The following is a 25,802-nucleotide window of genomic DNA, read 5'->3' on the forward strand; positions in this document are numbered from 1 at the left end:
TTCCGTTGCATTGGCAGGACAGGATGAAGAAAAATGAAATCACAGTCAATGAGATTTCAAGACTCCTGGACCAACATGAAGCACGGGAGCCTTTCTACTGTAGAAGCTGCTAGAGAAGGGCCACAAGAGGGGGTGTCCAGTAAGTAGCAGCCGCCGATCTGATAGACAGTGGGAATGCCCTCATTGGTGTTCACTGGACTTCAAAGCACCTCACTCTTCTAATCAAGTATTAGAGACAGAGTGCCATACATGCACCAGGCATACTGTGCCTCCTCACATACCAGGGATCCTTAATGACACTAACAGCAGACTTCTCATCTGCAACCATGGGAACAGAAAGCCTCCACATAGTTAGAGTACTTACACAGGAAGAGTTGTGTCCCTTCAAAATCAAAAGCTGTGGAAGGTGATGAGTCTAGGGCATTGTTCTAGGTCTATATGGTTCCTGGGGAGAGTCAAGATACAATTTACAAAACACAAGAAAACCAAAAAGCAGGAAGACCAACGGGTAGATACTTCATTCCTCCTTAGAATAGGGAACAAAATACCCATACAAGGAGTTACAGANACAAAGTTTGGAGCTAAGACGAAAGGATGGACTATCCAGAGACTACCCCACCCAGGGATCCATCCCATCATCAGCCACCAAACCCAGACACTATTGCACATGCTAGAATGATTCTGCTGAAGGGACCCTGATATAGTGGCCTCTTGTGAGGCTATGCCAGTGCCTGACAAACATAGAAGTGGATGCACACAGTAAGCTATTGGATGGAACACAGGGCCCCCAGTGGAGGAGCTAGAGAAAGTACCCAAGGAGCTGAAGGGGTCTGCAACCCTATAGGTGGAACAACAATATGAACTAACCAGTACCCCCAGAGCTCATGTCTCTAGCTGCATATGTAGCAGAAGATGGTGAATTCAGCCATCATTGGGAAGAGAGGCCCCTTGGTCTTGCAAACTTTATATGCCCCATAGAGGGGAACTCCAGGGCCAACAAGCGGAAGTGGGTAGGTAGGGGAGCAGGGTGAGGGGAGGGTATAGGGGACATTCGGGATAGCATTTGAAATGTAAATGAAGAAAATACCTAATACAATAATTAAAAGAAAAAAAAGAGTCTTAAGAGGAAAAACCAAACAGTTCGTCATTGTGAAAAGCAACTTAGGATCAACAAACAGGTCGATGTGCTAAACGAGACAGACAGCTCTATGATGCACACAGAGCACATAAGAAGAGTGATGTCATCAAGTCGCTCTTCATTCATGAGTGCTTTAAATGTGAGGAGATTGACATCTCCAGTGAAAATGCAGAACTCTGAAGAATGAATTAAAAAAAATATTAACATAAATGTAATCCCACCTAGGCAGGTGAAGAGAGGCAGATTGTAGGGGTTGGCTTACTAGGTCTCCTAACTGTCTGCTCTCTGCTTGAGACTAAGCTCAGTCCTCTCTGCTGCTACCCTGTGATACACGTCATAATCCTTTTTCCCCTTTCTTGTTAGAACATGTAAATTTCACATTGAATTACACACTTTACACTCAATACGCAGCCAATTATACTTTGCCTTTCTCCTTTCTTCCCCCTTTCTCTTCTCCTATTCCCTCTATTCCCCTCTCAGTTTCTAATCCCTGTCCAAGTCTTATGTTTTTCATGCTAGACTTGAATTTGACATATAGCCTGAGGATGACCTTAGATTCCTTTGGAAATTAATTTATTCCATTTACACTTCAATATCTGCCCCTCTCCTACCAGTACCCTCTCACACAGATTCTTCCCCTATTCCTCAGTAGCCCCTCTCCTTCTCCACAGAGAAGGGGCATCCCCTGGGTGTCAATCCCTTCTCTACCCACACATCAAGTAACTGCAGGACTAGGCACATCCTCTCCCTCTGAGACCAGACAAGGCAGCCCTGTCAGAGGAACAGGATCCACATTCAGGCAACAGAATCAGGGACAGCCCTTGCTCTAGTTGCTGGAAACCCACATGAAGTCCAAGATGCACATCTGCTACATATGTGTGGGAGTGGGGACTAGAACCAGCCCATGCTCACTCTTTAGATGGTGGTTCAGTATCTGGGAGACCCAAAGAGTCCAGTTTAATTGACTCTGTTGGTCATCCTGTGGAGCCTTGTCTTCTTCCAGTCCCTCAATTCTTCTTCCAATTCTTCTATAAGACTCCCCAAGCTCCATCTAATGTTTGGGTGTGAGCCTTTGTATCTCTTTCCATTGGCTGCTGGGTGGATCCTCTATGAGGACATTTATGCTAGGTTCCTATCAGCAAACATAACAGACTATCATTAATAATGCCAGGGATTAATCTTCTCGTGGGATGGGAGTCAATTTGGCCCGGTCATTAGTTGGCCATTCTCTGTTTTTGCTCTATCTTTGTCCCTGCACAGTTTGTTGGCAGGACATATTTTGAATTGAAGGTTTTATGGGTAGATTGCTGTCCTTATTCCTCCACTGGGAGTCCGTCCTGGCAATAGTAAGTGGCCCCTTCAGGTTCCATATCTCCTACTAGTAGGAGTCTCAGTTAGAATTGACCCCCTAGACACTTTGGGGCCTCCTCCAGTTCCATGTCTCTGGCATGTCCTACAGAATACTCCCCTCCCTTTACCCTCACCCTCTACCCCACCTTCTCCACCCCATCCCCACTCCCATACCTTCCCACGCACTGCCCACTGCGAATTTCTATTCTCTCTTTCCTGCTCTCCCTAGATCCTCTGCCTCTACCTCCAAGTGCTAGGGTTATTGTCTTGACATACCCTGCCCTGTTCAGGTGATGTGGTGCTGAGGATAGATCCCAGGGCTTTGTGCATGCTAGGACTCTACCAAGTAAGCTACTTCTCAACCCCAACTGATGATAGCCAATAGGGAATGGAGGAAGTCCTGAGTGAGCATGTATCATTGATATGGGCACACCATGACAAGGAGTAATAATTTAGGACCCATGGGAAAACACCCATTCCTTTGTCTGTGTGAGTCAAGCTATGGATTTTGACATTGTAACTGTGTCCATACTCAGGCTGGCAGTTGTTACTGAGAAGTGTGTTTTTGAGTTATCTGCTAGCCTGCCATTCACTCCTATGTAGTGCTTAGAGTACTCTTCGAAAATCTCTAGTACTTACTTTGGCAGTCTCACCATTGCTATCCTTCCTGACTCTGTTATGCAAAATTATGCTGCTGTTTTGATTTCTATTTCTTAGAATAAGATCCTTGGTTTTGTAGCCAGACGTTGGCTATTTTGTGGGTTCTTCTTTCTTCTGCCCTGCTCCACCCTTGTTCAACCCTTACAACCCCTAACACTAGCTTCTATTCTAGAAAAGAATAGAGGAGAAAGGGAGCAACGTTATAGTTATTTATAGTTAGACTGCTTCCTACTGATCAAGGGTACTGTCGAGCTCCTGAGTGCAAGTTTGATCTTCAGGGTCAGGTATCCAATAACTTCTTGTTGTTTCTTTTTTGAGCATGACTACTTAACAAGCCATAGCCAATTGAAACCAACCAATGCCAACAGCTCACAAACAACAACTACCTTTATGTAGTTGTCTCAGGGCCCTAGCATTTATATACCTGTTCCAGAGTCCCCAGAATTCCAAACATCACACAGTCCCAGAAACTATCAGCAGCTGGGAGAATCGCACCCCTGCTCTAGCACAGGACAAATCATAGTCAGCTGCTGCAGGCAATCTGAAGCAGCAAACATCCCATACCTGGGATTAAAATGAAAGCACATTCCTATTTCTGTGGTTTTCCTTTTTTTTTTTTTTTCTTTTCTTCTTATGATTTTGTTTGTTTGTTTTAAGAAATCAAAATTCTCACTACACTTGCTGGATGCAGAGTTCTACTTAAGACCCCTTGGGATCTTAAGCAGCCGATGTGGAAGCTCATTTCTGGGGAAAACTGATTACGCAGGATGAGTTGGATGGGAGAAGGAAGAGCAGAAGTGATGTATATGCAGCACTCATGTTTGAAATCTGCAAAACAAACAAAACAAAACAACAAAAATAAACAAAAGCAAATGACCCCCTCAAGTACATTTAGTATATAACACACTTACAATTTTACTCCTGTGAGTGCGACCGCCCGCAGCCACACTCGAACCGGGTACTCCTAAAAGGTGGGCTGGGGCTGAAAGAGATTAGACGGTGAACAAGGAAGGAAGGCTAAGGCAACATAGCTGATCAAAGCCCCCAAGTTTACTAAGATTCTGAGTTTATATATAGAGAGGAGGCCCAGCACCCACCACTCCATTCTTGAGGCCCTTCCCCAGCTGAAGGTGATCTGCAGGATGCTGTCTCCCAAAGGTCTCAAGGGTCTCAGCAGATAGCAATAATGTTTTGGAGGAAAGCAGTGGCAGGTGTAGACAATAGAATCTGCTTTGTAAGTCAGAAGGTTCCACCCCAGGTGGTCCCGTGCTTAGTGGCAACAAGGTTTGAATCAGCCTGATTCAAGGCTGGGGAAGGCAACACTCCTGTATTTTAAAATTAAATTACTATAAAAATTCATATCTATGTGTCATATTTACATCATGTCTTCCCTTCTTCTTTCCCTTTAAGCCCTGTCATACCCCCGACTCTCTCTAAAATCCCTTGCCTCATTTAAAACAATATTTTGTTCCATATTAGTGTGTTTGTATACAATATATATGTGAATAAAAAATGTATAAAGAAAAAATATTTTTCAAGAAATTCTTTCATTTATTAACCTCTTCTACAGATTTTAATATGCCTACCTAAACTTCATTTCCTCCATCTTCTTTGTGACCACCCCTTCCAAATCTTCCTTTTAGTCACTGCTCCGTGAATATGTCCTTCTTTCCCTGCTACAATATTTTTAGCCTCTTATCCCTGTTTGATTATTTCTCCACGTCTTGTGGGACAGTTTCCATAATTATTCTCTAGGCTTGGCAACTAACAAGATCCTGAACACTTAGTTCATATTCATTGATAGGCATCAAATGAATCAATGAGTAAGTGCTAACAATTTACACCAAATTCTCTTAAAATCATGAGGGGATAAAATAATCGTGGTTTCAATTTAGAGAAAATTATGGAAGACCTTGCTAGTTCAATAACTAATATTTTTAAATTTCTTTTTAAAATTTTATTTATTTATTTATTTACTTACTTATCCACTTTACATCGTAACCACTGCCACTCCTTCCCACAATCTTCTCCCTCCCTCCCCTTCTCCTCTGAGCAGGTGGGGGTCCCCCTGGGTATTACCTATCCTAGCACTTCAAGTTACAGAGAGACTAGGTGCTTTCTCTCCCACTAAGGCTAGACAAGGCACCCCAGCTAGAAGAACATAGCCCCCATACAGGCAACAGCTTTGGGGATAGCCCCTGTTTCAGTTGTTCAGAACCCACATGAAAACTAAGTTGCACCTCTGCTACATATATGTGGAGAAGCTTTTTTAAAAAGGTGTTGAAAGTTACTGCCTGGGGCTGGTGAGATGGCTCAGTGGGTAAGAGCACCCGATTGTTCTTCCGAAGGTCTAGAGTTCAAATCCCAGCAACCACATGGTGGCTCATAGCCATCCGTAACAAGATCTGACGCCCTCTTCTGGAGTGTCTGAAGATAGCTACAGTGTACTTACATATAATAAATAAATCTTAAAAAAAAAAAAAAAAAAAAAAAAACCCAAAAATAAAAAAAAAAAAAAAAGAAAGTTACTGCCTGACTCATAAAAAAGGTGTTATCTAGTTTTGTTTCCAATAGAGCATAAGGACTCTTGATTAGGTATTGCTTGTGGGTTTAATATTGTGCATCTCCACATTGATTGGTGCCTTGATTTGATTATGACAAACACACAGAGAAAAACTGGGGTTGTGGGCTGTGAACTTTTATAGGTCTTCACCTACAACCACTGCATCTAGAAACCTCAGCATGCTTACTATAGATGATTCAGGGGGAAAACTTAACCAATCTCAGTAGGAGGTGTCTCCAGGTGAGCAGCTCCATCTCAGGCTGTAAAAGCCCTAGAGGACAACACTCCCGACACTAGCTTCTGCACATGTTGATCAGTTGTCCATAAACATCCATGCTTTGCCAATTTCAAACCTGACCCATATGCCATATGTCGGTTTCTCATGGGTCTGAGGCCTTTGCCATGTCTATGCCAACGATACCCATCCTATCATGACGTCACATGCTCAGTGCTCCCTCTGCTCCCCGCAGAGTATGATCTAATTCGTCCTCTGACTTCAAATCAGTCAAGCTTTGGTCCCTACCTCCCTTTGTAAAGATAATGAAAGAATGCAAGAGCCAGGTGGGATGGATAGCACCAAGGCATCCCTGTGATCTATACACAGTCAGGTGGGTGCACATATGGACTCACAGAGACTATGGCAGCACTTACAAGTTCTTTACATTTTAAAGCCAGATGGGGTTCTAATCATAAGACTAGGAAGTAAATACAAGTTCCTGTCCCTAACCAGGAAGCTATCTCCAATTGATATCAGCTTGCCAAGGAAAAATTAGCTTTCTCTGAAGAAGTCTCACTGGATATATTAACGACACAGAAGGGCATGCCCCATGCCCAGCAGTAGATGACCAACGCAGAACAAAGTCAATGGTATTTTTGTAGATGTTTTATCTCATACTGCTTTGTTTGGACATTTTATTTTTAAACTGACTGGCCTTTGCATGTATATTATGAGTTCTGGTTTTGTGCTTTCATGGTGCAGGCATGTATTTGTATGTATGTGTTTCTTATGCTATCTGTTAAATTTTTTAAAATTGTGATGTGTTTGCCATCTTTTGTCTGTCTCTTTTCTAAAGGGAAAGAAGGTATAGAGTTGAAGGAGTAGACAGGAAGAGGAGGAAGATCTGGGATGAGTTGGGGGTGGAGCAACCATAGTCGGAGTATGTTATATTCAAAATAATTCTCATTAAAAAGTTTTAAAAACTAAAAATGAAAAAGTGTGATATGTTGTTTAATGCTATCTTGACACAAGCTGGTTTACTTAGATATGAGGGAGCCTCAGTTGAGAAAATACCATCATAAAATCTGGGCTGTAGGGCATATTATTTTTAAATTGAGGATTTTGTGGGAGAGCTCAGTCCATTGTTCATGAGGAGACTCCTAGGAGAGTAGCCCTGGATTCTATAAGAAAACAGGCTGAGCGACAGTAAGCAGCACTCCTCTATGGCCTCTGCCTCAGCTCTTGCATCTAGATTCCTGCCCTATTTGAGTTCTTGTCCTAACTTCCTTTGATGATGAACGGTGATGTGGCAGTATAGGCCAAATAAACTCTTTCCTCTTCAAGTTGCTTTTGGTCATGGTGATTCATCATTACAGCAAGAATAACCTTGACTAAGATGGTATCTAAGTCACAGCTGCAGGAATAAATAGAAATATTTAAAAAATAGTTCTCACGAAGCAACTTGAAACTCATACAATAGTGAATTATTCAGTGAAATTTAAAGTATCTAGATAAATGACTCAATGAAGCTTATACAGTTCTCCCTCAGAGTCTCTGTGCACTGGGAGGACAGGTTCAATTCAAGTAGGCCAACTTAATCTAGGACAAAGACATCATTTAGTTACTATCTGTTGATTGGCCTTTCTAACTTTTCCTTCCACGGAACAAGTGACCAACTCAGGGAAGTTCTGACCAGTGTGGGTTTCCAGAACTTGCAGTGCTGCAATCCCAGCATGTTGGCTTGCTTTATAACTCATCCTCAGGATACATAGCTTGGGCTCTGGATAGGAACATCTAATGCAACAGAAGCTATCTCTAGTTCTCTTGATGTTCTTTAAACCTTTCTAGGGTCTCTCCTTTCTACAGTCATGCTTTCTCTATCCTAATTTCTCCATGTACATTAAATTATTTAATTGTTTTTTCAACCAAGGAAATTCTTTCCACAGCCATACACCCATGTCTCTTTTTATGAATACACACAATCCTGGACCAAACTCAAAAGATGTTTAACTACTCCTTTTGCATAGTGTTCCAAAGATGGGTTCATTGTGTTTTACTTCTTTGGTTTTCTTGCACTACTGTTGTTAAGAAGAGCTTTTCCAGAGCTACCAAAGGGCATAAAGTATATTAAGGACAATGTCAAAACAGGATCCTAAAACAAGCCTCCCTGATAGCAGTGTCTGATTCTTAAAAAAAATATCACCAGAAGCAAGGGAAAGAATTGAACATGACTTTGGAAGGGCTGGAAGCACAAAGCACTTCTTTGAGCTTTGCAATGTGCTGTTTCTAATACTTACGTTTGAGGTCAATATCTATACTTTGACCTCTGATAATCCCAATCAGCTACAGGCCAGTCATCCTGAAAACATCACACCAAGGCTTATTTCACCAGACTTTTACTGAAGTGCCGATTGGAAGAGCACACACAGTATTTCACCCACTGAGAAACATGAAATTTCAAAAGTAACAAACTTCAGTACATGAGACTACTGCATTACATTTGCTGAAGACACCTCATACTACAGATGTAAGACTCAGAATTTGTGCTGGATTGACCTGAAAGCACCCTTCCTGAGTACTCGCTTTCAGGATACTGGAAATAGATATTCAAACTCCTAAGGGAAGGAAACAACCAAGTCTTACCAGATGTGATATAGGAACCACAACACTATCCAGAAGGGCATGATAACTCTCAAAATGCAACAGTGTCACACATATCTTACAGGAAACCAACAGCTATTTAACTGGATTCAAGAGTTGCTCAATAAGAGCAAGTTCATTGGTACTGTAGCCTACCCAACTACATGTGACTACTGAGATCATGGATCTTAAAGGAGAAACTTTTACCAATTCATATGTTTTGTTGGAATCTCCCTAGCCATGTTGTGTCATGTGTTTACTGCTGGAGTAGATATATGTTTTTGCTACAAATCTCTGTAAGAAAATCTCTTGCAAAATATTTCTGATGATGTCACATTTGAAGTCCATTATTTTGATGTACAGGAAAACTCTTCATTATCAGTCCTGTCTTGCTCTTGGCATTGTCCTCACTGGGGTCTCATATATGCCTTGTGAACCATAGCCCAGCCACCGTGATGGACTAATATAGCAGATGCTCTTTTTTTCATCGTCTGCTTATTTTGTTCAGCTAGATTCCACATTTATTTGATCAGATGGTATGATCAATCATAAATGTTCAATCATAGAAAATCCCCCAAGTCATTCCTGTCATATCTCAGTCTGAGTCAAAAATCCTTTCATGCATGCCTTTAAGATGTCTACATTCTAGAGAGTCCATCTTGTTTTGCTCATATGTACATATGTATAGTGGTATCCACCTCCTGTTAGATAACCTACTATAGAGCTCAGAGACCTGAGGAAGACTCCTCTTTTAGCTGTCATTAATTGCCTGTAGTTTTTCATCTGGGGGCCTTAAACCCTGTATGGACTTTTCTATAACTAATAATAAAATAAGTGTTTAAAGTATATGACCACCCCACCACCTCATCACTTTTTTTTTAATCCATTATCATTAGCACAGTAAGGATATAGGGGCATTTGAAAACAGGGTCATAGACTTAGACACTGTTGTCTGATACATGGTTCATTAAAATTAATAAGTGAATAAGATGAGATTTTTTTAAAAAAGGTGTTCATAAAATTATATAAATACTGTTTAGCCATAAAAGTAGATTTGAAAAGTTAATAAAAGTAAAACCTTAATTCAGATTTTCATAATATAATCTTCCACACCTCTCCTCTGCATAATGAATAAATGGATTTTAACATATAAAAGTGAACCTGCTCTTTTACTCCACATAATTATAGTTGCACATCACTTTCACTTGATTCAATAGTTTTAAAGTACTTATTAACCTTTCATATAGATTTGTCCTATCAATTATATTTAACAAGAAAAATTTTTATCTTTTACTTTTAGAACACATCTAAATTAGCTGAATTACATGTTTTCTGTGGTTTTATGATATTAATGATGCTGATGATAGTGGATGACAGGCCAGGATACTTTTCCATGTGCTTTGTTATTGTTGGAAATGAGAGACTGGATGAGGTATGGATTTTCTCGATAGTGATGGTTCCTGTTGCAGAAAGATTTGTATAGGGCCACAGAAATGTCAAAGGAACACTCTGGGATGTCCCCCTGTGTCTGTTTTCTTTGGATGTAATGAAAGTATGAGTCTTAGTCAAGCTACTTCACAGACGTGGGACTCAGAGGGAAAGTCATTATTTTCACCTTAAAAAAATGCTATTCTAATTACATTATAAGAACTTAAATATATTCTTTTTATTGACCTCGATCCTAACATCTCAACATGGTTCCCATGATGGATATCCTTACATGGCCATGGACGTTAAGTTCCTTTAAGGTCCAGCACCTGGGTGATATGTATCACTCAAGCACGTACTTTGTGACTTTAGCTTATGTTCAGGAACTATTTCCTCTACATCTGTCTCACCAGGAATCTGAAATGTCCACATTATTATTTGGCGACATAATAGCATCTTAGAAAAATACACAGGTATATTAGCCTTGAATTCTGTATTCCTAGGTCTTTGTCCTAAGGCACACTTTGAAGCTCTCCCTAAGCTTGACCTGGCACACACACCCATCACCTTCTTCAGTCAGAGGTCAGGTCTGCTTTGACTCTTCAGTCATGGGAGGGATTTAAAACAGAAAAGGGAAGAAAGAAAAAAATTCAAACATTTTATTGGGATTTGGGTTCTGAATATAAAATATGTTAGTCAAAAGATCCTTAGTATAATTATTTTGAGGGGAAACATTGGCAGATAAGCAGCATTTCATACTTTTGAGAGTAAAAGAGTAAAGCATTATTTATTTTTTTTCTGGGGTAAAGGTGACTGGGGATAGAAACTTTAAAAGGGAGAGAAATTTACAAACATGACTGGCTTCTGGAAATAGGGTCTTAAATCCCACACTATAAGAAAAGAGAGAGAGAAAGAGACAGAGATAGAGAGAGAGACAGACACAGAGAGATGTAAAAAATAATTAAAACACCACCACCAACAAAACAGACACCACAAAACAACATCAAGGAAATCTTTCACTCTATCTAACCCACTGTAGGACAAGAGTACTATCAAGAGAGGAAGCTCATGTAACTTAGAGAACATGATAGAAGGTGTTGGAGAAATATTTAATCCCAAACCAGGGTTTCTAACTCCCCTTTAACCATTCAGTTCCTGGATAAAAGTCAACAGAAACTTTATATTTACAGTAAGCCTTAATCAGCACAAGAGCTGGGCAGGTGTCTATCCTTTTTGTTATTATGTCTATTCCCAGCCAATAATCCCATTTTATAATTTGCCATGTTTCATCTGGGCTGATCTTAACTTCAATTAGCTAACCTGCAGGACCATTATTTAATGAGTCACCTAACCCATGGCAGCTTCTTCCTCTATTTATCTTCTTCCTCCTTTGTGGTTCCCCTCTGACCTCAAGCCCAGGAATCCTAAACCCCACCTATGTCTCTTCTACCCAGTTATTGCCTTCCAGCATCTTTATTTACCAACTAGAAATAACGTAGGGGCAAGGTTACATTGCTCCACTTGTGTCTAAATGTGTACTCTCTTGCTGCTGGGGCAACCAAGTNTTTTTTTTTTTTTTTTTTTTTNTTTNTTTACATTTCAAATGCTATCCCGAAAGTTTCCTATACCCCTTCCCCCACCTCTGCTCCCCTACCCACCCACTCCCACTACTTGGCCCAGGCCTTGCCTTGTGCTGGGTCATATAAAGTTTGCAAGACCAAGGGGTCTCTCTTCCCAATGATGGCCGATTAGGCCATCTTCTGCTACATATGCAGCTAGAGACACAAACTCAGGGGGTACTGGTTAGTTCATATTGTTGTTCCACCTACAGGGTTGCAGCCCCCTTCAGTTCCTTGGGTACTTTCTCTAGCTCCTCCATTGGGGACCCTGTGTTCCATCCCAATAGCTGGCTGTGAGCATCCACTTCTGTGGCAACCAAGTCTTGAAGTATCAGTATTAACATTAGAATATAAGCAGCATCAGGCCAACCCTCTACAAGACAGGGAGGTATTTCATGCTTCACTGATAGAGCTATGAAAAATAAAACAGAAAAGAAAGGGAATAAAGCATAATACTTCAAAAATATCAGGGCAAGTGAAAATAACACAGAGTAAGCATTGAGCTAACTTAACATACTGGGGACAGCAATAGTAAAGGTCACAAGGAATTGACATTCTCCTTTAATTAGATGACATATGTCTAGCAGCATAGACACTCTTAGTTTTTCTTGGTAGCTAGTGAAATATTTGAGTTTCGTTCCTCAAATATTTCACTATTTGTCAGTTTATCATGTGCCCAGTGTTTCGACATAACAAGTGGATTCTATTAAAATATCCTTTGTCTCCTTTAAAAAATTATTTCCAGTGTGTGAGCAGGGTTTAGCTGACAAAGAGAGTATTCAAACAAATTTTATTAGACAATTCCCTCTTCCGTGGCTGAACCAACTACTTTGTAAAATGTACTTGTATAACTTAAGCACCTCTGCCAACATACAAAGCATTAGCGTTATCTAGTTCACTCTCATGGGGGCTAGTACACTTGCTTAAGTTCTTAATGTACTTTAAGGACATCAAATATCATATATCATATGTCATGTTCCATATGTCATCCATCATAACCAGGGTCATTAGAAAAGTAACTCAAGGAAAGAAAAAGCAAATGACAAGAGCTAGAGAAACAGCTCTTCAGTTGAACACTTGGTTTTCTGCACCCACATGGCAGCTTCAACCATTCAGAACTCCAGTTCCAGAGGATCTACTGCACACTTCTGACCCATTTAGGCACCGGGCACATAGGTGGTACATATAACTTCATGCAGTCAAAGCACTCATATGCATAAAATCCAAAAGGGAAAAGCAAAGCAAAGGCTAAGTAGTTTCACAGGTGTTAAGCTTGGCAGCAAGCCTCCTTACCCATTAAGCAACCATGCCCAACCGACAACAAAACAAACACCACCTTGCTTGAAATTTTGCCATGGTGATTGATTTTAATATGCACGATATCTGTAAATTCTGTGTAAACCAAATATCTAATTCGGTTTCTTTTTAATCTAATATTTACCCAACTTTCTAAAACTGAAATATTCCAGCAATTATCTCTGATTGCTGGAATCAAATTCATTTCTTTTTCTTCTTTTAAATTATATTAAGGCCTGGCTTACCTATACTGTATTCATACTTAATGTTGTTTCGATATCAACTCAACCCAAAGTAATTTACAGATTCAATACAATTCCAGTTAAAAATGTAGCAGGTGTTTTATAGACATTGTCCAGCTTATTTAAAAAAATTTTTTTAAGGAATGCCAAGTCTGTGGATGCCAAATCTATGTAGACAGAAAGAAAAGAAAAGATCTTATGTTACTGAGATGTGAGGCTTAATGTTGAATAATCAAGGCACTATGTTACCTCACTAAAATGGACACAGATAAAAGCTAAAGATTTTAAGCCCAGAAGTGTGTTCCATGGCTCTCTTTGTATGTTTCACCCAAGTCTCTGAATATAGGAGAGAACAATCTTCACCCACATACAGAATAAAGCCTGTGCATCTCTCTGAGGAAAATAAGATACAAAGATTAAGCTGAAAAGTACTGAACTAATCAAGCAGTGGTTATGAATCCAGATCAACAGGATGCTGGCACCGTGCTGCTAGAGAAAGGTTGGGTACAGTCACGTTAGAAAACATATTAAAACCTGTGTGTAATTGCACACAATCAGAGGCACTTGTCACTATGTCCACACACTTTCCCATACTACCCAGAGGCCTCAGCCCCAAGCACTTAAGCACACGAAAAGGTTGTCTGCTTAAGATTTATAGAAGTGTGAATTTCCACAGAAACTTAGATCCAAGATGAACCATTCAGTACAACCACCTTAATAATAATATAGGTGTAAGAGTACAATAGTTCCCATTGTCAACATTGCAAATTATCAGCATTTTTAGCACTATGGTATCATTCTCTCTTATGTCCCTGTAATCCAAAAAGAATTCTGTGCTCAAACTCTGGGAAGTGCTTTAACTATATTCATGGTTGATGTTACAGGTGACTATTCTTACACGTAGTAGCTGTGACAGGACAGCACCTACCTCAACACAAATTCACTCCCCCAGGTTAGTATATCGGACTGAGACTGCTTTTCAAAGAGTCATTTCACCTCTCAGCACCTGAGTTAAGCAACTGGGAAAAGGGTTATTATAAGATCTCTCCCATGAGGAATTTAGATCTTTAACATGGATAGCAATGTGGTATATGACATGTGACAAATGTTTGTAAAATTAGTGGGGGTGTTACTATTACTTAAAAACTTGGATTTGACAGAAACTCAGTTTTATTTTCTCCTCTCAATCAAGGAACACCAGGAGGATGATTTCATGGCTGAGAAACCAACTGTGAGGAGGTAGTTGTATGGGACACCCTGGAGCTGGGATTCGCCCTTCAGTTTTCATGTGCTGAAATCAGTAGAATAATAATTGCAGCCAATGGTAAGAGTCAGAATCTACAGTCCTCTACTGGAGTTAACATTGGTTAGGACAGACAAAGCCCATTCATTTTAAAGATTAGTTACAAACACTAATGAATGCTTAGCCTTTTTTTTTATATACCAGGAGTGCTACTCGATTGTGTCTGAGAAGTGGGCAGAACATGTTATGTGAAGTTTTGCTGTTGGTCATTCTGACATGCTCTTAGGCAAGTTATTTTAAAAGGAAATTTTCATCTAAACTAGGTATGTCTATATACATACCATCCTTCATATATTATAGATGTTTATGTAGATATTTAATGGTATGACTCCTTGTGGCTTTATCAGACGTCCTTACTGTTATTTTGCTCTTCTCTTTCCTTCTTCATTTATCTCCGTCTCCTTAATTAAAGCCCCGCTCCAAGTTTTCCCACTTTCCTGTTTGAGTCACTTTTATCTGTTCGTCACCTCTTTTGCTCATCAGAAATCATTGTCATTTAAGGATCTCACTCTGATTCGCTCCTCTGTGGAATGAAATTTTAATTATCCTTATATCGTTACCATGTGTAATGGAATATGACAATGACATAATTATGTTGTTTAAAATAGTCAAAAAGCGTGTAATCCCACCAGCAGTGGAGGAGTGTTTCTCTTTTTCCACATCCTCGCCAGCATCTGCTGTCACCTGAGTTTTTACCTTAGCCGTTCTGACTGGAGTAAGGTAGAATCTCAGGGTCATTTTGTTTTGCATTTCTCTAATGACTAAGGATGTTGAATATTTCTTTAAGTGCTTCTCAGCTGTGCGAGTTTCCTCAGTTGGGAATTCATTGCTTAGTTCTGTCCCCCCCCCCCTTTTTAAAAAAAAAATTGATTATTTGGTTTTCTGGAGTCTAACTCCTTGAGTTCTTTGTATATTTTGGATAAAGAAATCAGTCTGATGGTTCCTCAGAAAATTGGACATAGTATTACCTGAGGACCCAGCTATACCTCTTCTGGGCATATACCCAAAAGATGATCCAACATATAATAAGGACACATGCTCTGCTATGCTCATAACAGCCTTATTTATAATAGCCAGAAGCTGGAAACAACCCAGATGTCCTTTGACAGAGGAATGGATACAGAAAATGTGGTACATTTACACAATGGAGTACTACTCAACTATTAAAAACANTGACTTCATGAAATTCTTAGGTAAATGGATGGAACTAGAAAATATCATTCTGCGTGAGGTAATACAGTCTCAAAAGAACACACATGGTATACACTCACTGATAAGTGGATATCAGCCCAAAAGCTCAGAATACCCAAGATACAATTCACAGACCACATGAAGCTCAAAAAGAAGGAAAACCAAAGTATGGATGCCTCAGACTTACTTAGAAGGGGGAATGAAATAATCATGAGAGGGAGATGGTGGGCAGGACTTGGGAAGAAGAGAGGAGGGGGAGGGGGGAAAGGGAGGCAGAATCAGGTGTGGGAGAAGAGGGAGGAGATGTGCAGAGGGTCAGGAAATTGAACAGAGGTATATAGCAATGGGAGAAGGGGAACTGGGAGTAGCCAACGGAAAGTCCCAGATGCCAGGAAAGCAAGAGTCTCCAAGGACCCAACAGGGATGACATTAGCTGAATTACCCAACAAAGGGGAGAGAGAACCTGTAGAGACTATCCAGAGGTTAGGCACGGCCCCCCATTTGAGGAATGGGGTCACCTACCCTTCTCAAAATTTTTAACCCAGAATAACTCCTGTCTAAAGTAAATATAAGGATAAAGTGTGGAACAGAGACTGAGGAAAGGCCACCCAGAGACTATCCCACCTGGGGACATGGGATAGGCCCCTATCCCATATACAGACACCAAACCCAGACACTATTGTGGATACCAACAAGTGCTTGCTAACTGGAGCCTAATATAGATGTCTCCTGAGAGGCTTATCCCGAGCTTTACAGATACAGGTGTGGATGCTTGCAGCCAACCATCAGAATAAGCAGAGGGACGTCAATGGAGAAGTTAGGGCAAGGCCTGAAGTAGCTGAAGGGGTTTGCAACCCCATAGGAAGAACAACAATATCAACTCCCCAGAGCTCCCAGGGATCAAACCACCAACCAAAGAATACACATGGAAGGACCCAGCTCCATGTGTAGCAGGGGATGGCCTTGTCTGGCATCAAGAGGGGGAGACCCTTGGTCCTGTGAAGGCTGGATGCCCCAGGGTAGGGAATGCTAAGGCAGTGGGCAGGAGTGGGTAGGTGGGGAGGGGAGCACCCTGTTGGAGGCAGAGGGGAATGAGGGTGGGATGGGGAGTTTTCAGAGAGGAAACTGGGAAGGGGAATAACGTGAAATGTAAATAAACAAAATAACAAATAAGAAATTTTTTAAATAGGTTAAAAAGCATGCACTATAAAGCCATAGAACATGCACAGTTCAAAAATATGATTTACTATTTGAGACACTTTCAGAACCAAAAGTTGGTTTTAATTTGACTTTATTCTCTTTTCACATATATAAACAATAAAATTTCCAAAATTAATTTTAATATTATATCTCATTATATCTTTTCAGACCATTTTGAAATGGTCACTTGAAAAATTAGATGATAAAAAATTAAATAATACATTTATGGAAGAAATTTGTGAAAATATTAGTCTCTAGTGGCTAAAGTTCTTTAAAATATGCTAATACAATTTTCATACAACATTTGTACAACCAAAATATACAAAATATTTTCCAAGATGAAAACTGATTGACAAAGGATGGTAACCTTTCCCTTAGGTCTGTACAATTGGAGGCAACCAGAGAGCTGGGCTGAGGTGCGAGGTCTCTGGAAATGGAGCCGCTGTGGGGACCTGGGTCTTCTGCAATGTGCCCTGGGGTGAGGGCCAAAGAGCTGGTTTAAGCCCAAGGGACTTGAGCCTTTGGACTGTTTCACACTGTACCCCACTGCCTTCCCCTTCCTGAATCTGCAGTGGAGAGTCTGAAGATGCCTCAGGGACTGCCTCCAGGCACCCTGGGAAAACTGGGGGCGGGTATTTAGGGCCTGCCAAGAAGCCAGACTCTTGACATTTTGTAAGAAGTACTAGCACTGACCAAAGGCAGGAGCTAGGTAAGGCCTTCAGTGCCAACCGTGAGACTACTGAGTGGGGGAAAAAAATCATCCTGGGATGTCCTTCTGGGGTATCCAGATAGTCTCCATCAAGAATAAAACTGGTTGACGCCAGTTGCCCCTGTCCAGCCTGGGCTACTGTTTTTGAGAAACCTCAAAGCCACTTTGGCAGCAATTGTGACCATGACTGAGAGTCTGATATTCTACACTTTCAGTTTGAACAGCAAGGAGATACGGTCCTATAGAAAATGAATCTCCTTAGACGGGATTTATTTTGTGATATGGCAATTTATAATAATGGCATTGAGTTCGAGGGACACAAGGTGACTTGCACTGCTTGCCATACTTTTCATGAGAGCTTAGATTTTACTCACACAGTCAAAACACATCGGAATCACTATTCTGCGAAGTGCAGAAGTTGGCAAAATATTGTTGCTGCCCTGATATACTGGAGCACTTGAAATGTAAAGAAAAGAGCTGGTGAAATAACTTTGACTGCTTCCAGTTATCTTCAGATGGTTCACGTTTGAAGAAAAATGCTCTGAAACTTTGTCAAAGTATCTGGAAATTGATCTTTCTACGAAAAATAACCAACATGCTGACTTGTGCCAATATTTGGATGCAGATGTTAAGAATGACAAAGATTTGGGTAAGGATTTTGAGATCATTGAAATTTGAGAAGATGGTCCTGTAAACTTAGATTTCCAAGTTAAAGCAAAAGAAAGCAATGCGTTAAAGTCTGCTGCAGAAAGATAGACATCAGAGCGAAGGAGGATGGAGTCACCAGAGCTCTCTACAGTACAAAATGGCTTTTTGTTTTGTTTTGTTTTATGACCAAAAATTACATATATATATATATGTGTGTGTGTGTGTGTGTGTGTGTGTGTGTGTGTGTGTGTATCATGCCAAACGCTATCCTCCCCCCCCCCCGTCTGGTCTCACCTTTGCCAAGTCCCTTCCCCATCCTGCTTCTCCTTCTTCTCTGAGAGGGTGTGTCCCTCCCCTTTGGTATTTCCCAACCCTGGTGCATCAACTCTGGTAGATTTGGTGCATCTTCTCCCACTGAGTCCAGACAGGGCAGCCATGACAGGCCAGAGTGATCTACCTTACATAGTGGTTTTAAAGAGAATGAGATTTGTATCCTCTGTGTAGAATTAATTGATCAGTACAAATGACGTAGAAAGTGGACAGATTTTATAGCATTGGAACTCATCCGAAACAGGCACGTACTTCCCTAGAATAAATCTCGGATCAGCTCTGTAGCTCACAACAGCATGGCAGAAGTTCCTGGAAATCAAAATCAAGGTTATTTTGGGAGAATATGGTGAAAGTTCCGATACAGTAAATGAGATTCAGAAATTGGATGATATATTTTTTTTCATTCAGGCACCAGTGACCCAGGTGTCCGAGGGGCTTTCTTCACGTAAAAAAACAACCTGTGCCACCTTAAGATTTGAAGACTATTCTTGAGCTTGCAGTGTGGAAAACACGTACACAGAAGAAAAATCTCAACTGGCATATTCAAGGACACCATGGGTCTATTGCCCTTTCAATGTACGATGTGCTTGAAGACCCTCAATACTTAGGGCATTTTTCAGGACCACTTGAATAGACACAATGGAGAACTGGAATAGAAATGTCATTGTTGTGATATGGATTTTAAACTCATGTCTACTCTTGACAAACTCTTAATCTCAACCAGGGCAGAAACAGTGGTGGAAATCTATCAAGCCCTGACCTCAAGTGGCAGAATCTACTGTAGTGAAATCATGAACCTGTGAAGTAAACAGAATCCCTGTGTTAGGACATCTGTTTATTAGCATACAGCATTAATAGTATACCCCGAAAAACTTTAACTTTTATTTTTTTCTCCTTACATGTTATTCATTCTGATTGTCTAACATTGCCCACCCACACACAGTGACACACTTCCTCCAACAAGGCTATACCTCCTAATAGTGCCATTCCCTGGGCCAAGCATATTCAAACCACCACAGAAGCACAGAAGATGATAGAACTGTTCTGTGTCTCAGTTATAGAAAGTGTGTATGTATGTATGTGTGTGTGTGTGTGTGTGTGTGTGTGTGTTTGTGTGGTGTGATTAAGTTTATAGTATTCTCCCTTGTCTCAAGCATTATGTATCAGTTCCCACTTCATCAATAATTTCAGATTCTGAATTGTAGTTTCAGGTAAGCAATTTAATGTTGACCCCAACTCTATTGTAACTTTAATGAATTTGGATGGTTAAAAAAAAAAAGTACATTTGAAAGCATAGTGCCATCACTGTTAATACAGAAAACAGGACAAACAATTTCCTTTTTAATGTTTAACCATTACTCTTAGACTATAACCATTTTAAATTCAAGGAGCACAATTCTGATTCACGTGGGACTAGCAGAATGTCCTTAAAATTGTATAATTTAAATGTCCAGGAGACTATGTAATTAGACTCTCTTCATGATTATATATAATGTAGCTGGGTTAAGAACTCTGTAGCTAATATACGTATTTTCTTGGCCTAGACTGAAAAATTACTTATCTATATATTCGAGTTTTATCAAAGACATTTTTTTTTTTGTCTACTGTTGACTTAGAGTTGGGTTTTGTTTTAGGTTTTTTGTTTGTTTGTTTTGGTTAACATGCACTATGAATTTAACACATATATAATTTTCTACAACTGGGACACAGAACAGTTCCAACACCTTCTGTGGTGGCTTGAATATGCTTGGTTCAGGGAGTAGCACTATTAGGAGGTGTGGCCTTGTTGAGTGGGTGCGGCCTTGTTGGAGGAAGTGCGTCACTGTATAGGTGGGCAATGAGACCCTCCTCCTAACCATGTAGGTTCCAAGTGAACTTCAGATGAAGATGTAGAACTCTCTGCTCCCCCTGCACCATGCCTGCCTGGATGTTGCCATGCTCTCTCTCCTTAGTGATAATGAACTGAACCTCAGAACCTGTAAGCCAGACATAATTAAATGTTGTCTTTTAAGAGTTCCCTTGGTCCTGGTGTCTGTTCAAAGCAGTAAAACCCTGACTTCAAAAATACAGCTTCAGAAATTTCCTTATATTGTTCCTTTGTCTCCCCCTTCTAACTCCAAATTCCAGTAAGAGTTCTTCATTATTATAATTTGTTCTAATCTGGGATGGTATAAAACTGGAATTTTATAGTAGGCTCCATTTTGATTGTCTTTTTTACCCAACATAATGCTTTGAGGTTCATCTATGACTATCTTAGCAAGTCATTATATTGTTATATCTCTCTTTTATTTTCCTTTTAACAAGATTTGTGTAGCCCAGACTAGCCTCTCGTTGTGCTCATTTAAGGAGCCTTGAAATTATGCCTGGCCCCCTTTTCTGTTTTGAATTACCTATATATAGGTTTTCTTTTCAAGCAGTCACCAGGTGAATCCTTTAATTTTAGAAAACTAGTAGCATTAGATATAATGCTTCATTTATATGAATGCCTCTAAATTCAGAACTGTTTTGCTCTTACAATGAAGAGCAAAATTTGTCTCATGGCAAATCACCTTCCCCTGCCAGAGGAAGTAATCACTTTCAAACTGCTGTATTTTTCTGCATAACCCAGCTCTGTGTAGAGATTTTACTGTATTTAAGGTATGCTGCTACTCTTCTGTATTTTAATGTGTAATATATTTTGTAGCATATAAGAGTTTTGTGAAAATCATCTATGTGTTAAATACAATTTTGTGATACTTCCATGGCTCTAAGTTAAACACTCTATTTCCCTATAATATATAATGTATAACATATAACATATAATGTATAATATATAATAAATATATGATATATGATATGATAATATATAATATATAATAGACTAGTTTAGTGGTTAATATCTTTACCCCCCTCCCCAAGCCCCACCCCCCTGCATGACTTAAGAACCACCAATTTCATTTGGGAATGAATTTCCCTCTGAGAAACAGTTTACTTGTGACTGAAGTGATTCTCTTATTTTTGCTTCTTCGTGATCTGAGTTTTGGAGGGCTAGGGATGGGAAGAGAGGCTTGACTATGGTAAGCAGCTGATGTTTTTAGGAAGTGGTATCTACTGGATTGGCTATTTGGAACATGATTGAAGGTGCTTTTTTTTTTTTTTTTTTTTTTTTTTTTTTGGTTTTGGTTTTTACGTTTGATCTGTGCTTTCTAAGACTGTTGTAAAAAAATTTTTTTTTTGTAAGCATTTTGAAAATTTTCCACGTGGGAAGGTGTTTTGTAAAGTGGTTGTTACTTACATTACTTATTTCCATTATATAAACATACTTCCCAGGAGCAAGGTGAAGTACACATGCCTGTCTGCAATCCTTGCACTTGGGAGATCCTGCAAAAGAATCAGTTCAGGGCTAGCCTTCGTTACATAGCAAGTTTAAGGCAACCTCAGCTCCAAGAGACCTTCTTTCTAAAAACAAAAAAGTAAATAACACAGTAGATTCCCTCAAGAGTATCTGTTTGTATGACATGTCTGAAAAATTCAACAAAGTAGAATCTGTTAAATTATGTAGGTATGACAGAATAAAGTGTAACATTTATTCATTTTTAAATACTTTTAGCCACTTGTTTATAATAGGACAGGAAAGAAAAAGTGTGTTTGGGTTGAGCCTCTTTATTTACTGCATTTATATATGTGAAAGATCTTGAAAAGTTGTTACTTTGTTGTAAAGAAAATTCTTTCCTCTTTTCATTGGGTGCAATTATGTTTATTAAAAAAACCATTAAACTGAATGTGGGAATTGGAAAAAATTGATTGACTATGTATGTTACTTATTTGGGGGCATAATGTACATGTCTATCAAATATAACAATGACTTAATTCCCTTTATTGAGAAAGAACAAAGCAAAACAAAAACACAGCTGACACTATTATGTCCTATTAATTTCTGAAGGATGGGTGTAGCATACAGCTCATCTTCTGTCTAGGAACAAAGTTATTTGTTTCCACTTGTTTGTTTTAGAGGCATGCTCTGTGTGTACTCCAGTTCTCCTACCTTTGCCTTCAGAGCGCTGACATTGTAAGCAGCCTGGTACTGGCATATGTATTTTAAGGGAAAAATCACAGATATCCACAATTATCCCTGGTATCAAATATATAAATGATTTCATCAACATTCTGCAAGAAATTAAACAGATCAAAGTATAACTCCCACGAAACTGAAATAACACATTAATTATTATATATTATGCTCTTATGCTTCTGGTTATTCATGAGCTGATTTTATAAATAACACTGTCTATCAAGTGAACTCTCACAAAGCATGTGATAAAGCATAGCAAGGGATTCAACCATGAATATTTCAGGACCCTTTTCCCCTGGTAATGGCCTCCTGCTTGCATTTGGTATAAATGATACATTCACACCAGAGTCTCTGGCAGATTAGAGTTTTGTACTGATGACATTCCATCCATCTAGGGGACCACTTGGGTTTTTCTAATCCACTTGCCCTGCCCCAGGTCCTTTCTCAACCCTTGCCTCCAGCACCAAGCTCTATACACTGGCACACTTGATGTCAGGGTTTTGCCATTCATTCTAGACCAAGCAAATGCACATTATACTACTGAAGCAAGGTGCACACAAGGAGTGTCATAAACTAAGTCACAGCATAGACAGATAAAGCCAGTGCTTCTGAGTTTTTCAGAATAACTTCAGAGACCACTTTTGCTCAGGCACCTTGGTCAATGAACATGCTTCCTCTGTTGTATTAATGCTCAAACAGTATCTGTCTGTGTGAGATCTGACCACAGGGGCCCAGTTTATGATTTCCCTCAGAATGAACTTTACTGATATTAACTTTCATTTTTGTTTTCTTTCTTACCCACTGATCAACTCTTCAGTGTTAACCTGGTTATGCTGTTAATAAATACAGTAGTCATTGCTTTTCTCTGATATAGATTCATGGAGTATTACACATTGTTTCACAAAGAGGTGGGGGCACAATGTTACAGTGAGTGTGTAAGACACAATGAAAGTTTCTAGCAAGTAGAAAATACTCAAACTGTATATATGCATCCACACGTATTCCAGAATATCAAAGGCTATCTGTAACCAATTAAATTACACTATCTTTGTAGGTGATTATTGAACTTAACCTTTTTTAGAAAGCTGATAGTTCTAAGGAATATACATATATGTGTGTGTTTGTGTGTGTATATGTGTAGGTTGTGAATATATATATATATATATATATATATATATATATATACATGTTTTGACTGAATTATTTTTATACTCTTATCATGGTGAAAGAGGCACTGCAGCAGAAGCTTATGGCAGTGGGTCACATCGCATCTGTAGTCAAGACTTAAGCAGAGACTAGTGGAAGCTTATGCTCAGCACAGTGCCATCTATACAGTTCAGAATCATAGCCTAGGGAATAGTGCCTCCCACAATTGGCAAGTTTTCCCACATTAATCAAGTTTATCACCCGTAGGCTCAGAGGCCGGTCTCCTAGACAATTCTAGATACCACCTAGTTGTCAATGAGATTTGTCATCACATCCTTGAAGTGAATAGAATAACAAGTTATCTGGTTGAGGTTCCATAAGCTTGGGAACATGACTTGAGATCCTCAACACTCACATGAACAGCAGTCAAAGTAATCAGTAATCTTAGTGCTGGACAGATGGAGACTGGTAGATCCCAAAGGTTTACGATTTACTGGCCACATCTGCCACACAAAAGACCCTTCTTCCCCACACCATCACCACCACCCTACACACACACACACACACACACACACACACACACATATATATATATATACATATATATATATGTATATATATGCATATATATGAGCAAAGAAATGTGCATATATATGAGACAAAATCTGAATCCTGAGGATATTGACTGTTTATATTAAAATGTCCAACATAGTATAGGGAAGTTTCTACTCACAGAACTACAAAAGTTCAATATTTCTAATATACTTGAACTAGTCCAATAAATGACGTCTTCAAATTCATAAAGGGGGAACTATGAAGAATTTTGAATTAAAATACTAAACTATTGATTTGATGAATGTTCTACTCTACTAAACTGAAGAAATTCAGTGTTAGTAATTTTTCTTCATATGTACTTCAGAAGAATTTGATAGCTCACTGTTTGGTCATGACCAAGACATGTGACCCCTTGTGACTCTTTAGCATGTGTATAGATAATATTCTAACTCTTTTTAAAGCCTTTATGTAACTTGTTGGAAAAATGCTCCCAAAGAGAAAGATTTCTGTGTGTACTCCAATATACCAAATAAAACAGACACTCAGGGTGGCTATTTGTGAAAACAGTCAACTTACATTTGTTGTCATCTATGGGAAATATGTCCTGGGTTTTGCCCATGTTAAATTAGAAATTCAGATTGTAGAAATCAGGGGATAGTATGGTGAGATACTATCTGAAGAGATTCTAGGAATCTGAATTTCTTTTAATTAATTAATTTATTCACTTTACAACCGAATATCAGTTCTTCCTCTCATGCCAGTGTAGCACCCCCTCACACAAGTCCTCCCTCCATTCCACCTTCCCCTTCTCTTTTGAGAATGGAGAGCTACTCGCTGGGTTTTACTCCCCACTAACACAATTCCCTCTCATAAAGTCACTGTGGAACTAGGGACATCCTCTCACACCGAGGCCGGACAAGGCTCCCATTTAGGGGCATGAGATCCACGGGTAGGGAGTCAACAGGCTCAGGAAAGCCCACGTTCCAATTGTTGGGGGATTCACATGAAGACCAAGCTGCTCACTTGCTACATATGTGTAGGAGACCTTGGTCCAGCCCATGCTCGCTCTTTGGTTGGTAATGAGTCTCTGGGATCCCCCAAGGGTCTAAGTTAGTTGACTCTGTTTTTACAATGGGGTCTCTATTCTTTTGGGGTCCTTCAATCAATCTCCCAAGTCTTCTGTAAGACTCCCGGAGCTCCATCTAATGTTTGGGTGTGGGTCTCTGCATCTAATGTTTGCGTGTGGGTCTCTGCATCTCTCTCTATTAGCTTCTGGGTAGAGCCTCTTAAAGAACAGTGATGCTAGATTCTTGTCTGCAAGCATAACAGTGTTTCATTAATGGTGCCAGGGATTGGTTCTTGACAATTGGGATGTGTCTCAATTTGGGGCACTCATTGGTTTGCTATTCCCTCAGTCTCTGTTTTATCTTTGTCCCTGTACATGACTTTTTAAAACAACTGGCAATAACAACAACAAAAAAAAGGGGTAGTTCACAGGTTTAACCAAATAAATAGC

The 25,802-nt window shown here is 39.7% G+C and overlaps 1 pseudogene; it reads left to right on the forward strand.

The window, feature by feature from the left end:
- Positions 1-19,318, forward strand: part of LOC110326070 — a 43,436-nt pseudogene extending 24,118 nt beyond the window's left edge.
- The last annotated feature ends 6,484 nt before the right edge of the window (positions 19,319-25,802 follow it).

The sequence above is a fragment of the Mus pahari genome, chromosome 9, assembly GCF_900095145.1.
Source record: "Mus pahari chromosome 9, PAHARI_EIJ_v1.1, whole genome shotgun sequence".
Lineage (NCBI taxonomy): Eukaryota > Metazoa > Chordata > Mammalia > Rodentia > Muridae > Mus > Mus pahari.